This window comes from Strix aluco, chromosome 4 (assembly GCF_031877795.1).
Source record: "Strix aluco isolate bStrAlu1 chromosome 4, bStrAlu1.hap1, whole genome shotgun sequence".
Lineage (NCBI taxonomy): Eukaryota > Metazoa > Chordata > Aves > Strigiformes > Strigidae > Strix > Strix aluco.
The window spans coordinates 29945750-29959069 of record NC_133934.1 but is presented as its reverse complement, the minus strand read 5'-3'; the positions used below and the strand labels follow the sequence as shown (position 1 = coordinate 29959069).

Sequence of the window (13320 nt, the reverse complement as noted above, 5' to 3'; positions counted from 1 at the left end):
CCGCTTGGGGCTCGCCTGGGTGGCGGGCGCGCCTCAGGCCCCCAGCCCGCGCTCCACGGCTTTCTCCCCTGTGGAAACCCGGCGGAGAGCTCCTGCGGGCGGGCTGTGAAGGCCGCGGTGCTACCAAGGCGCCGTTGCTGGTGAACTCGGGACTGTGGCCCGGGGCTGTCTGTTTATTTGCGTTCAACAGCAGCGTTTCCTTGCTGGGAAAGCCGAGCGAGGGCGGTGGAAGGACCTAGAGGTAGCAGCTGAGGCTCAGAGCATTCATTTCAATCGAGAATGTTTCCTTCCTGTGCTTTATCTTGTTTCCTGTCTGCTTAAAGAATGCCACCCTCTAATACCCTTGAGAGCAGGCATTGCTTCAGATGTGGTGAATCCCTTTAAAGGTAATCCTTGGTTGGTTTTGTTTTGCACAGCGTTAATACATGCATTGGCGGTTCCTGGCTCTGTAACTGGCTTGCTGGATTTGACAGATGGTGGCAAAAAGCTTTTATCCGTCCATGCCTAGCTTGAACAATAGGTATGTTATCTATAGGTATGTTTACTGGTTGCTAAAGACGCATGGCCAGAGTTGACTAAAGAGAAAGGATGCCTGTTACCTAAAAAAAGAGTTTATTTGAATCAGGGCAAAGCAAGGACCTGGCAGGCAACTGCTTGAACTTGAAAATCGTAGAGGTTTGGTAGTTAGGATTGTAGTGAAGTGGGAGATTAGGAGTCTGCGTGCTTGCCTCTAGCTAATGCTGTTGAAATGGCAGCATTAATGGATGCTTGCAGTTTATCAGAAATCAGGAAAAGCTGAGGAAAAAATAAAAGGATGTTTCTAATAGCACAATGTATACTGCGGCATTTTCTTGTAAACATTAAGTACTGGTGTACTTAAGTACACCATATCCTGATCTGTCTCTACTTGCCTGGAATGCACCACTCCCTTTAAGCCTTTCCTGGAGCAAGCCATTGTCTCTTTACCCTGGAATTCAAGTGAAGAGGCTTAAATTGCTGCTGAGTGCTGTACAAAAAAAGTCCATGCCTGAAGATAGAAGAGGGAAGGTGTTAGAGATTGAAGGTGTCTGAAATTAGTAGGGAATGTGGATGTGAAATGTCTGAAATGAGTAGAGAATGGAACTATAAAATGAACACTGAGTGTATGAAGGACCTAGGACAAATGGGTTAAGGAGCATGTGTAAAGTAATAGGTTTGGCTGCCTGGAGTGGCCAGCTGCACCAAGAAAGCTGTAGAGGAGATGGGCTTCCAAGTACTGGATTTTTGAAATAAGCTGGGAGGATAGAACCAGACAGAATGTATTGTGGGGTTCTTAATTAGAATGTATTGTGGGGTTCTTAATTAGAATGTATTGTGGGGTTCTTAATTAGAATGTATTGTGGGGTTCTTAATTCATAGTTTATCATACAATAAATACATTTCTAATTTGCATGAGATTGGAAGTAATCTGTTATCTGTCTTTCACCTCTGCCTGTCACCAGCCCCTCCCCGCCCCCCCCCCCCCCCCCCCAAAAAAAAAACGAAGCACTCTCTCAATACCTGAACATCAGTTATGCACATTATTAATGGGAAGGCAAAAGATTTTGGCCTCATCGGCTCAGGACAGTTTTATTTATAGGAACATAGCACACTTACTAAGGCAATTTATTTCATGCTTCTTCCCACTTAGCTTTCAATACATTCTAGGGAAAGAGTACAATGGGTTTTTAAAGCTTGCATCTTTGTAGGGTAGAACATATTTATGGACTGCACCTTCTCTGAGCATGGAGCTTCAGTGGGGAGGAAATGGCTATCGGTCTCCTTCATTGAAGAAAATAATGACTGTGAGCAGTTTTGCCTCTCCATTGTAAAATTAATAGTTACCCATTCAGTTTTCTCACTTCACTATTCCCAAGTCCCTTAGACTTCCAATGGGAAAAAAAGAGTTAAAATCATGCAGCGAAATGGTGAGTTTGCCATCCTCTCAAAAATCTTACCTAGTACAGTCTGGTTTTGAGATACTTACAGGAATGTATAAGTTTCACCTGGTTACATACATCCATCTGTTGGTTTAGAACTGCAGTTGTACAGCCATATTCAGCATAGATGGTAGAGCATATCCACATCCTTGGCCCTTTGTTCTCTGTCCTCAAGCCTTTTTTTGAAGTTCACCCATAGAAAGAAATCTTAACAAGGATACCCTTTTTGACTTCTGGTCTACTTCTACCACTTCCTTTACATTGTTGCCATGTTTCATGCCACTACTGAGAACTTAGGTTTAAAATTGGTGATGGTATTGCCAAGTCCTGATGTATTACATAAAATCTTGTCCTCAGGCAAGGCTTAAGACTAGATTTTTAACCCTTTTCTATAAATCTATAAATCTCTTGAATACTCTTTTCCCTACCTTCTCTTTTGACAGGTGCCATTACCCGATATGGTATTTTTATTTAAAATCTATGAGTAGTCCTTTAGAGATGACAAGGTAACATTTCTCGGGGAGTTTTGAGCTATTTGTTTTAATGACATGCACAATGACAGTTTCATGTTTCAGCAACTGAAACATGAATTTTCTGATTGCTCTTTTGTGTGTGTTTTTAAACATGTGCAATCTATAAAACTGACAGATTATTTGTAAAGAGGAATAGCATAAAGTTATGTACCTCAGGATTCAAAAAATTCTTTTTAGATGTATTGCAACTCACCTATATCTATGACTAAAATTTTTATCTTTTATGACTTAGTATCATCCGAGAGTGAGTAGTATATTTGAGATTCAAAATACTGTAATACTGAAACTTGATAGTTAACTTTTAGAAATTTGGAATGATTTATTTTGAAGGAGATGCCTCAAAGAAAGAAAAGGGAAAACTTTCAAACAGTAAGATTCTTTAAAGCGAACTGATTACTTATGTAACCAGAAGTTGGAAGGTGTGAAAGTTGGATGGTTTCTAACTGCAGTACTTGCAAAACTGGTGAATATTCAGAACTCTTGAAAGTGGAGCTCAAGAATTATTAGGGTGAGTTATACGTAGACTGTCAAGTGGTTTAAAAGCTTATCTTTCTGATAAACTCTTTCCCATCCCTTTGTTCAAGTTAGCAACAGGCTTCACGTAGGTCCACTGCAGAACAAAGAGCTGGCTTAACAAATAAGTTTAGTTTTATGATATTGCAGAACTGAAACAAGTAGATGTATGAAAGAGCTGGAGTATATGCTGATCTGGTAAGGAAAGTTGCCAGAACAAGTACTGGAAGTTTATGTGCTCAAGTACATAGCTGGAATGGTGACTTTTTTTGTTACTGTTCCTGTTGTTTTTTGCTTGGTGCTCTGGACAATAGAGTAAAACACAACAGCTGAGAGCTTCTGATTCTTCAGTGGCTGCCAAGAGTTAACAGGACTGTATTTGGAAAAATCACTCTCTCCCTAATGAGGAAATAACAGTGCTTCATACCAAAAAAGAGCGTTGTTGTAACTACTACAACTGGTAGCAAACAAAGAAATCAGTTATTTGCCTGAAGCATTATGGCACATCATCAAGAACCAAGAGTGGGTGTCTTTGTGGAGCTGATACTCAAAGCCTCAATTAGTAAGGACTTTACCCACGTTGATAATAATTACTATTAATAATAACTGGTACTGTAATGTACTCTGAAAAGTACATGTTAACTAATCCTCAGGGCTGTTTTGTAAAGCGGGCAGGTAATAGGAGAATCTGGGTTCTGAAAGTGGTATGACTGTACATCCTGTAAAGTTCAGGTGCTCAGGGCTAAATACCAATGGTCTGTTTTTCATTGGCGGTGAGGTTCAGCTGCTCTCGTTTCAATTACATGGGTGTATATGCATTTATTGCGAAGATCAGGCTGAGCTCCTAACTTGGGATAACTTCAAAACCAGAAGCACCTCATCACATACTTTGCTTTAGCCAATTGACTGAAATTATGCACAACACCAGTAGCAATGAAGCCTGTTTTTCTTGTTATGTGTTCTGTTACCCAACATTTAGACTGTGGTACAATTGTGACTGGAGTAATTTTTATTCTATTTTAACAAAATTCTTAAATCTACAGGAAAATGTTAACCTGAAATATTCTTCTCAGCTACCAGTATATTGTTATTTTTTTCCCCTCCTGCTTTCTTGTTCCTACTGGTTTTTGTAAGTTGATGTATGTACGTTATCTGTTTTAAGGGTGTGCTGCACATGGACATAAGTAGTTGAACGTGAAGGGACCTTTTACTCCAAATAAACCAGAATCGTACAAAATGTGTAATAAAACTTGGAGCTTCTCTTAACAGAGATTGGCAACTGTTGTGCTGGCGCATTTGTTGTTTGTAAAAAGCTCAATTTTTACTCAGTTCTGTTTTTGTTGGATATGCTTATTATAGCACAGGACTTGCAAGACAGGCTTATATTTGACAGTGGAAAAACAGTGACTTCAGAATTCTTTCTAATACTGTTTTTCAGATCTGGTGTTATTTTATCATGCTTGACATGTATTTATTTTTCTTTTCCCCCCTTTTTTCTTTTCAAGCCTGAAAGTTTTGAGCCACTTCAGCAGAAAAGATAGTTACTTTCTAACCACTTAAAATGTTATTGGTACTGTTCCTGCTTGTATTACCATCAGCTCCCAAATCTTTGCATTGTTTAGACATACACTGTTACATTCAGCCACCAGACCCATGGTATTAGTGAAATCCTGGCCGGTCCCAGTATCAGATGAATTTTCTGAGGATGTTGTTGTAAATTATCTCATTACGTTGCCTTTCCGTCTGTGTCACTCGCGTTACAATAGACCTTGCAGATTGGCGCTTGGGGGAAGGACGTGAAATCAAAGTCAAGTCCCGATGGCGAAAGCAGCCGGAGTGTTTAATCCGCGGTGCGGGCGGTGGAAGCGTCCCCGCGGCCCGGGCCTTGTCCTGCCCGGCCCCGCACGCTTCCTCCGAGCCAGGCTACTTCTGCGGGGGAAGCCCGGAGGTTCGCGTTGGTAGAACAACGCGAAAAATTTCTGGCCAAAAGGCGGTATCTAAGCATTTGTGAAGCTGGCGGAGACGCAAGTATTTGCCCTTATTCGCTTGGGGGAAGGGCGTATTTTCCGACCGTTTCCTACGGGCGACGGGGGGGCCGGGAGAGCGGCCTCCCGGCAGGGGCACGGCGCAGCCGGTCACGCGGGACCCCGGCAGGGCCTCGTCGCTTCGTTAGCGAGGAAACTGCCTTGATGTTCCCCAGCCGCACTGCTGCATCCCCGGAAGGTCGTTTTGTTCCCGGGTACCTCGGCGATACCGGCCTTCCTCACTGTTTTTAACGACGGCGATCGGTCCTGCTCTCGCCGGGGGGAACGGAGACCTCCTTGGGCTGCAGGCGGCTGTGCCTGCCCCACTGGCGTCTGAGGCCCCACTCCCTCCCGCCAGGCGAGCCCGCCGCCGCCCTGCGGGGAGCCGCTGGGGGCCGGGGCGCTCCCCGCCGCGGACAGGCTGCCCAGGCGCGAGTTTGTCCGCGGTCCGTCGCCCGCCGGGGAAGGATCGAGAGGGGGGAGCGGCGCCTCAGAACGCTCCCACGGACGGGCTGGCCGGGACGCGGAACTGACCGCCGCCTCGGCCTATCGCGACTGCAGGAAGCTGGCCGCCGCCGCCAATCGGAAGCTTGGCTCTCCCTTTGCGGCCTTGCGATTGGCCGAGGTGTCAGACGGGGGCGGGGCCGGGAGGGCGGACTGGACGCTCGGGAGCCAACGGGGAGGGGGCGGGGGGGCGGTCCCGCGTGAGTGCTGCGCGCCTGCCCCAGTGAGCGTCGGTTCCTGGTGGAGCGGCGCTCGCCAATGGGGAGGAGGGGGGGGGGCGACAGGGAGGGACGAGCCGGACCGTCGAGTTACCGGAGGGGAGAGGCAGCGTCGGGATAAAGCCGGCGGGGGATGCCGGCGGCGCGAGTCGCTCACCGGCTCCCACCAGAGTTGCTCTGAAGGGGACTGTAGCCGCGCTGAGGCGGCGACGCCCGGGGCTGCGGCGGGAGGCAGCGCTTCCACCGGCGGGATAGGTGAGGCGGCGGCGGAGCTGGGACCCGGTCGTGGCCCAGGTGGGGGGAGGAGGGGGCTATCTGCTCCGACGGAAACGGAGCGGGCGGGGGGGTGGGGGGAGGCGGTTGCGCCGCGTGCGACTCCCGCCGCTGGCCCGGACCCCGGCCCGCGTCGCTTTGTTTACGGCGGGGAGGGGAGCGCAGCGTGCCGCCGCCGCGGGGGGAGGGGGGGAGGTGGGGAGGGGTCGGCGGTGCTGGCGTGCGCTTGGCGCCTCCCGGCCGCCTCCCCGCCGGGTCGGCCCTCCTACTCCGGGGAGACGGAGCCTCCGCCGGCCGCCTCCGCCGGCCCCCTCCGCGGCCCGCGCCCTCTCTCCTCCCGCCTTCCCTCTTCCGCCCCTTCACGCCCCGGTCCCGGCCATACAGCGCGGGGTGCGTGCCCGGCCCTCCTCTCCCGGCGCGGTCGGGGCCCCCCCCCAGCCCCCGGGGTGGGCGCGGCGCTCGCACAGCCCCTGCGGGCCGAGCGGAAAGCAGCCGCCGCCGGGCTCCTCCCGCCCCACGCCCGCACCCGTCCGACTGACTCCGGCCGTCCCCCGCGGCAGCGGGGCCGGGCAGCCGCCGGCCTGTGCCGCTCGGCGGCCGCCGAGGCAGCCACCCCCGCGGGGGATGGCGGGGCCGGGCGCGCGCCAGGCCGCCCGGGAATGGCGGGACGGAGCGCGGAGGGCGGCACGGAGCCGGGCTTTGTTCCCGGCCCCGCCCCGCCGCCGGCGGGGGGTGCCCGGGGGCTGCGCGGGCGCGGCGGAGCTCCGGCGGAGGAACGCGCGTCCCGGCTTCGGGTGGAACGGGAGGCTCAGGCGGGCAGCGACGCTCCCGTCTGCCCGCGCCGCCCCCCCGCAGCTGGGCAGGCTCGGCTCCCGCAGGTGAAACTTACTTGGAAATCCCGAGCGTCTGAGTCAGATACGCGTGTGCGCGCCCTGCGCTAAGTGCGGAGCGCTCGCTAAAGGAGACACTTTAAGGTGCTATTGGACCAAACTTGGTCCTGACAGCGTCTTAAAGATTCGTTTTACAGTGTCACATAGATGTTGCCAATGTGGCTGTAAGTATTGTAGGGCCTTAACTAATTTTTCTTCCTCTGCTTCCATGTATACGTACTTAGAGTATTTTGGTTTTGATGATTTTTGTTGATTGTAATGACACTTAACTGCTCAGTGAATAAATCAGTTTGTATGTTAACCAGAAATCAGTGGTCCGGCAATCAGGATAGCTCCAGGTAAAACGTCCTAAGGAATCAGATGGAAAACATAAAAAAACCACCCCACCAAACCAAATCCCAAAAAAACCCACCCAAAATGTTTTGGTGGTCACTCATACCAAGTGGCAAAAGCAGTTTGCTAATACAGTTTTAAGGAACAGTAAGGCAGTCTGGAGATGAAGTAGCAAGAGTGTAACCTGGATTTCCTTCAGAATTACAAATCTGAACTGTGCCTTAGGAAAGAGATATGCTAAAGCAGAAAGCAGGTTCTTCTTTACTCTTACGTGCACTTCATGTAGTGAGAAAGACTTAGAGGTAAGTCATCTTCATGTAAATACAAACCAAAAAGAGCAAAGTGTTTGTAAGTTATTGAGGTAGTAGGTGAAGAGCCACTCATGTGGGCGCAAGTAATACAGAGAGTATAGAGTACTGTGATAAAGAAGGTGATTTGCTGATTGTGGGTTGAGTGAAGAGTGGAATTAACCGTAGTTACTTAGGAAGTATTTCCTCAATGTGTTGTTTCCTCAGTAGACTGTTTCAGATGCTTTGCTTCTGTGTTGTTACTGCCATGCTGAGGATATGCCCTGAATACTTCAGAATCTCTGAGGAAGATTCTTGAGCAAGTGGTGGGAAACCACACACCAATTCTTATCGTGTGACACTATCACAGGAAGGAAACAAACCCATCGGTAAAAACTGTGTTGCAGGTTTAAGTAAGTCAAGTATTTAAAGATGAGCTGACATTCTCACTGTCAGAAGCTTCCTTTATCTGTGGTGTGTAGAGGCCCTTAGTTAGTGGTACTTGATGGCGGTTGTTGTCAGTAGACAACTGACTTCCCTGGGTGAATTGCTGCTGTGAATGGCTCCTTATTTATACTCCAAATTGGATTTGGTTAAAGCCTGTGCTGACTTCTCTCTGGAATTGGTTTCCTTGGAGCACAGTGGTGGTATGTTGCTTTGGGATGTTGTAGAAGATTGTTGCTGAACTTTATTTCAAAAGAAAAGTTGTTTAATTCTTCTGTGGGGTTAGTTAAGGTAAAGTTGAAATATTCAACTAACTGCGTGTGGCTAACCTAGGCGAACCAGAGCATGGTGAAGGCTAGATCTCATGTAATAGCATACGTGAGGAGGGAAGTTGGAGGGCTGTAAGGCAAAAAGTAGAACTGTTCCGTTTTTCATGTTACTGTATTAATGCTTTCCAGGGTCATCCTGCTAGGCCTCAACAGCTCAAGAGTGGTCCTCACATTTCTTTTTCACTGTGAGTGTTTGTCTTTTTAATTTTGGGGGGTAAAATTAATTGGTATGCTGGAAGTTTTTGCTAATATAGTTGAGAACACACTGTCTGTATTTAGTTTTTCTAACAATTTAAGAATATTATGATTACACCCCCACCCCCCTCCCTCCCCCCCATGGCTATGCATCGAGGAAAACAACTTGGAAAATAGCGTATTCTGCATCAGGAGTTGCCTCTTTTTTATCTAGTTTTGTATTCTGGGAAGTTTTATCTTGGTCATCTTGTCTAGTGATGGCTACTTCATTATTGCACAAAAGACTAAATGACTTTTTTTTTTTTTTTTTTTTTTTGTCTGAGTTCCTGAAGAGGCATGTTGGCAAACTTTACACTTCAGTGGACTCACACAATACAGAACGTGGGTATATAATATGCTCCCTCTGGCTTAGAGAGCCGAGTGCTTTTAGCAATTCTTGTCTATATTTAAGCCTTAGCTTAACAGAACCCATAGGTGTCATATGCAGATAATGCGAGAGGAAGGTGCTATATGCACATGTGAATTATGTGAGTTGCTGTGAGACAAATGAGGATAGTAGTTCACGGTTTGTGACCCCATAACTGTAGTTATTGGCCTGCCATTGCGTTACTGGTAGGAAATGCAATGTAACTTACCCATCAGCAGGAGGGCAGCTGGCCTAGTGCACAGCCTCTAGCTGTGGTTTATTGTTTTTTACTGCTTTTGCACTCTCGCACCTGAACAACTTTGAACCTTTATGACTTTTGTATTTGTAATAATCCTCCCAGGAATGACTATGGGCTGGAGAAATAGTGTTGCAATGTTAGAAGGTTTTAGGATTCAGCATTATTCTTGTCTGGTCTGACTCCAAATCCCAGTGAACTCCAGTAATAGATGTTACCCAGACTGACTCAGCTAGGGTTGCTTCTGCCTATTTTTATTGATTCAAATAGCAGTTCTTTCTAGTATTTAGCTCACTTATCCCCAGTGTTTGACTGTTAATTCTCTAAGTGTCTGTGTACTGCCATATAGCTCTGTCTCTCTTAAGATTTGTGTTGTCCTTCCTTCCCTCCCCTCCCCCAAATCTATTATAATCCCTAATTCCCTCTGACATGAACACCTCCCAGGAAGAATGACAGAATACAGTCTCAGATAGCAAGTGTCCAATACTGTCACCGGAAGATACTGGAAAGGAATAAATCCCCTCAAGCTAGTTGAACAACTCTGCTCTTGACATGGCTTCAGTTTTGAGGGATTTTTGTGTTTATTCCCTAGTTTTTGCTAGTGTTTTATGTTTGCATGCAAAAATGGAAGAGGAACAAATATTTTTTAAAAAATAAACTTCTAAAGTTGAGTTTGAGGTTCTCTGAAATGTCTAAATATTTGGTCTGATACAATGGCCTAGTGCCCAGAAGCTGTTACTGTAAGCGTTGGGGTTTTAACGGTTTGTCTTTACATCGGTATTCTTGCCCTTGTCAGTGTGAGCAACATGAATTGTTTTTTGCTGTTAGAGATGATAGACAAAGCTGATCTGCGTGGAGTTGGTGCAGATCTCTACACAGGAGTACCTCTCTTCTGCCGTTCTGGCCACTGTTTTGGCAGGTGCTCTGTACTTTTTCAGAGCTGGGTCTGGGTTAGTCTAAAATAGCTGGCTTTTAGCAGTCTGTAGCAGGAGACTTGGGACTATTGACATGCACACTTGAGTGGTACTGCTAGTCACTTTGGAGTTAGTGTGGTGACCTATTTTCTTCTTTCTCCCTGTTTTCCAGAAAATGGGACAAGACTTCTGTCTTGGACCTTTTTGTCTCCTCTTTTCTCCTTTGGTTTTTAATCAGAGTTACATGAGATGGACTAAAACAAGCTTTGTGTGTTTTGTCATCTAACTATTGGAAGATTGCTTCAGAATTAAATAACACCTGGGAGTATTTGTAATTTTCAGGTTGTATGTTAAAACAGTTTGTCAGTGGCAGTTGCCAATATTATTTTTCTGCTTAAATAGCAATTCTTCCTTGGTAATGTGTATTTCCCTTATCTTCAGTATATTTCTAGAGAGTAATAATATAATTTTGCTAAACCAGATAAACCAGACTCTCTCTTGGTTGGGTGAGATGTTTCCTGTTCACCTGGTCATCCTAAAATCCCACTGCTGCCTTCTTTCATATATGAATTAGTCTTTTTAGCATGGGTTGACAGACCTGCATGAAGTATTCCAGAGAAGGTTCCAGTGGGACTTTATAGAGGTCTTTTAATGCTTTGGTGGAAATACCTTGCTGTTAAACCTTAGGATCCTGTTTTCTTTCCTCAGTCCTCTTGAGGCTTCTCTGCTTTGTCTTCATAAGCTGGAACTTAGAACAAAAAAAAATTAGTACTCAAGTATGTTATGTTAAATGGGAAGAGAAGCTTTAGGTTGAATACAGCATTGATGAGTATCACTGTTGCCAATAGTCCTTAGGCCTACCATAGTTCAGGTCATGGTGGAAGTGATGCTAGTCATACGCATGCAGAAAGTGTTCAAGGAGCTCAGAGATACCCTTAGCAATGTGTGAATAAGCAAGGGAGAAGAGCAGAAAGAAGGGTACCATTTTTAGAGGCAAAAATGTGCTGAAAAGATCTTAGTGAGAATATGGGTAAGACCTGTTCTGCAATATTCAACCCTGCTTGTTTAGCCTTTCACAGAAGACTTACTGCTGTTGGTCTTTTACTACTTGTTTTTTTGTAGTAGTCTCAAAGACAACAGTTGTGTGGGTTTTGCCAGCCCTATGCAGTTAAGTTTATTTGTTTGGAGTGACTGAATATCATGTTGGATATGTTTATAAAATAAGACCTGGTGAGAGTGGTGAAAACTACAGATAGTTTGTTGTACTTGGTCCAAAAGATAAGTCTGTAGTAATTCAATGTGGGAAACTGTTAAAAGGGAATAGGAGAAGCATAATGCATTAAAAAAAAAAAGTGAAGGAATATCTATACCATAAGGCTTAAGAATGTTATGATAAAACCAGGTCATGGGAATTCACATTTGAAGATGATATTGCAAAGATTGACTTTATTTGTCCAATGATGTTGCCCATTTTTTCAAAATAAGCAGCATCTGTTTTTGTAAACACCATGCCCTAAAGGGGACTTGTAGTTAACAGTACACCTGGACAAAGACTGATTATCTGTAGAGGAGCTACCATGAAAGATAAGTTGAAGTGTTCCTAGACATTTTTATCTGTCTTGCATGAGAGTAGTACTTACCAACACCACTTCTGATCCTGTGCTAAATCAGAAAGAACTGTTAGGGCTGTGTCTGTGGCAGCTGAACATTTTGACATTGACACAATTACCATTATCCTAAATTGAACTTATCTAATCTGCCAGTAATGATGATCATGTTAAAAAAGATCGCTGTAAGCAAAAATGGTAAGATTTCTACCTCTGTAGACATCATCCAAAAACAGTGTCATCCAAAAAGCTGAAGAATTACTGTTCTGTGCATTGTGACTGCTGACTGGCCTGTTTATTCCCTGGGGTAGTGTGACGAATAGTAGCTGGTCCCATCATGGCTGGCGCTGTTGCAGTGACTCAGGGAGCTCCTGGATACCCCACCTCAGCTCATAAAGAGGAAGGAGGTGGGAATGAGTGCTCTTGATCTTGGGTGTAGCAGCAGTAAGAGTAGGTCTCCCTGACACCATCACTCAGATACAGCAAACCTGTTTCTCCGTTTCTTGCAGAGACAGAGATCATGGAGATCCTGCCCCGTTCCCTCTGTTCCTTCAGTTTAGACCTCACCTCTGCCTCCCCATTTGAACCTGTTTGGTGGTAGATGTTACATATAAAACTGGGGGTCAGAGGTGTTTCTTCAGATGGAGTTGATACATATGTTTCTGTGTGTATGTATATATTTACATGTACCTACCTGCAGAATTAATAGGTGAATAACTATAGAATAGCTGGTACAGGTGAGAAGTGGTGGATAGCAAGCATGGAAACAGAAACCTAGGTAGATACAAGCACAAAATTAATAGAACAAGCTCTTGGAGGAGGAATCTCAGAGTTTTTACCTACCGTTATATACTTTACTTAACACTTTTGCATACTTTTGGACCTTTGTTGTAGTAGGGAGAAAATGAACCTGATTTAAAAACATTTATGAACATTCCTCTTGCTGTATGTCATGATCAACCTTTAATATTATAGTCTGTTATTCAGAATCTGTAAACAAGCCATCAGGTAGGCACAGATTATACTTGTATTTCTGTGGTGATGGAGGTAAATTGTGTGCAACTGATTTGATCCAGTTTGAAGCCCAACCTTGCATCTCCTGGGAGGATATCTAAAGAAGGTACTGCATAGTACATTCCATGTTATGCTTATAGTGCAAGTTTTGTTCTCTTGACTTGCATTTTTAAATTAAGAATAAATAGTTCTGTTTTCAAGTATTTCCTAGCCCCTATCATTTTACAGTAGCTTTTACTGTATGCTCCCTTAAAACCATATCTAGTATATAAAACTCTTGCATAGAGTTATATAGTTGAAAGGCATAAAATCTTTATGTGACTCTAAGTAGAGTGATGCAGGTGTTCTAAGTTTAAGAACTGGCATGTGTTAGTGACACAAGTCCTCAAAAGATATTTTGAATTTAGCAGATGGCTGTTTGAAAACTAATATGCATTCGCTATGAGACGAGTAGGATGCATAGGAGAGAGAGAGTATCAGTAGGGCTTTTATAATGTTTTGTGCCTAGAAACAAGAAGAATATTTCAACTACTTTTCTGTTTATCTTATTGTCATACTGGAGAATGCAGACTGGGCTCATTTGGGCTTCTGTTAAAGTAAAAATGCAAGTTCACATCTCAGC

General features: G+C 45.3%; 1 protein-coding gene across 4 annotated transcripts in view; it reads left to right on the top strand.

Annotated features, from left to right (window-relative positions):
• The first annotated feature begins 44 nt into the window (after positions 1-44).
• FRYL (FRY like transcription coactivator) overlaps positions 45-13320 on the top strand; it is a 177509-nt gene continuing 164233 nt past the window's right edge. For 2 of the 4 annotated variants that reach the window (XM_074822505.1, XM_074822501.1), the window contains exon 1: positions 5821-6005. The gene's annotated coding sequence lies outside the window, so the exon portion shown is untranslated. Of the gene's footprint in view, positions 387-5820; positions 6006-8435; positions 8492-13320 lie in introns of those variants that run through there. The other 2 variants (XM_074822502.1, XM_074822503.1) reach the window with 2 other exon arrangements.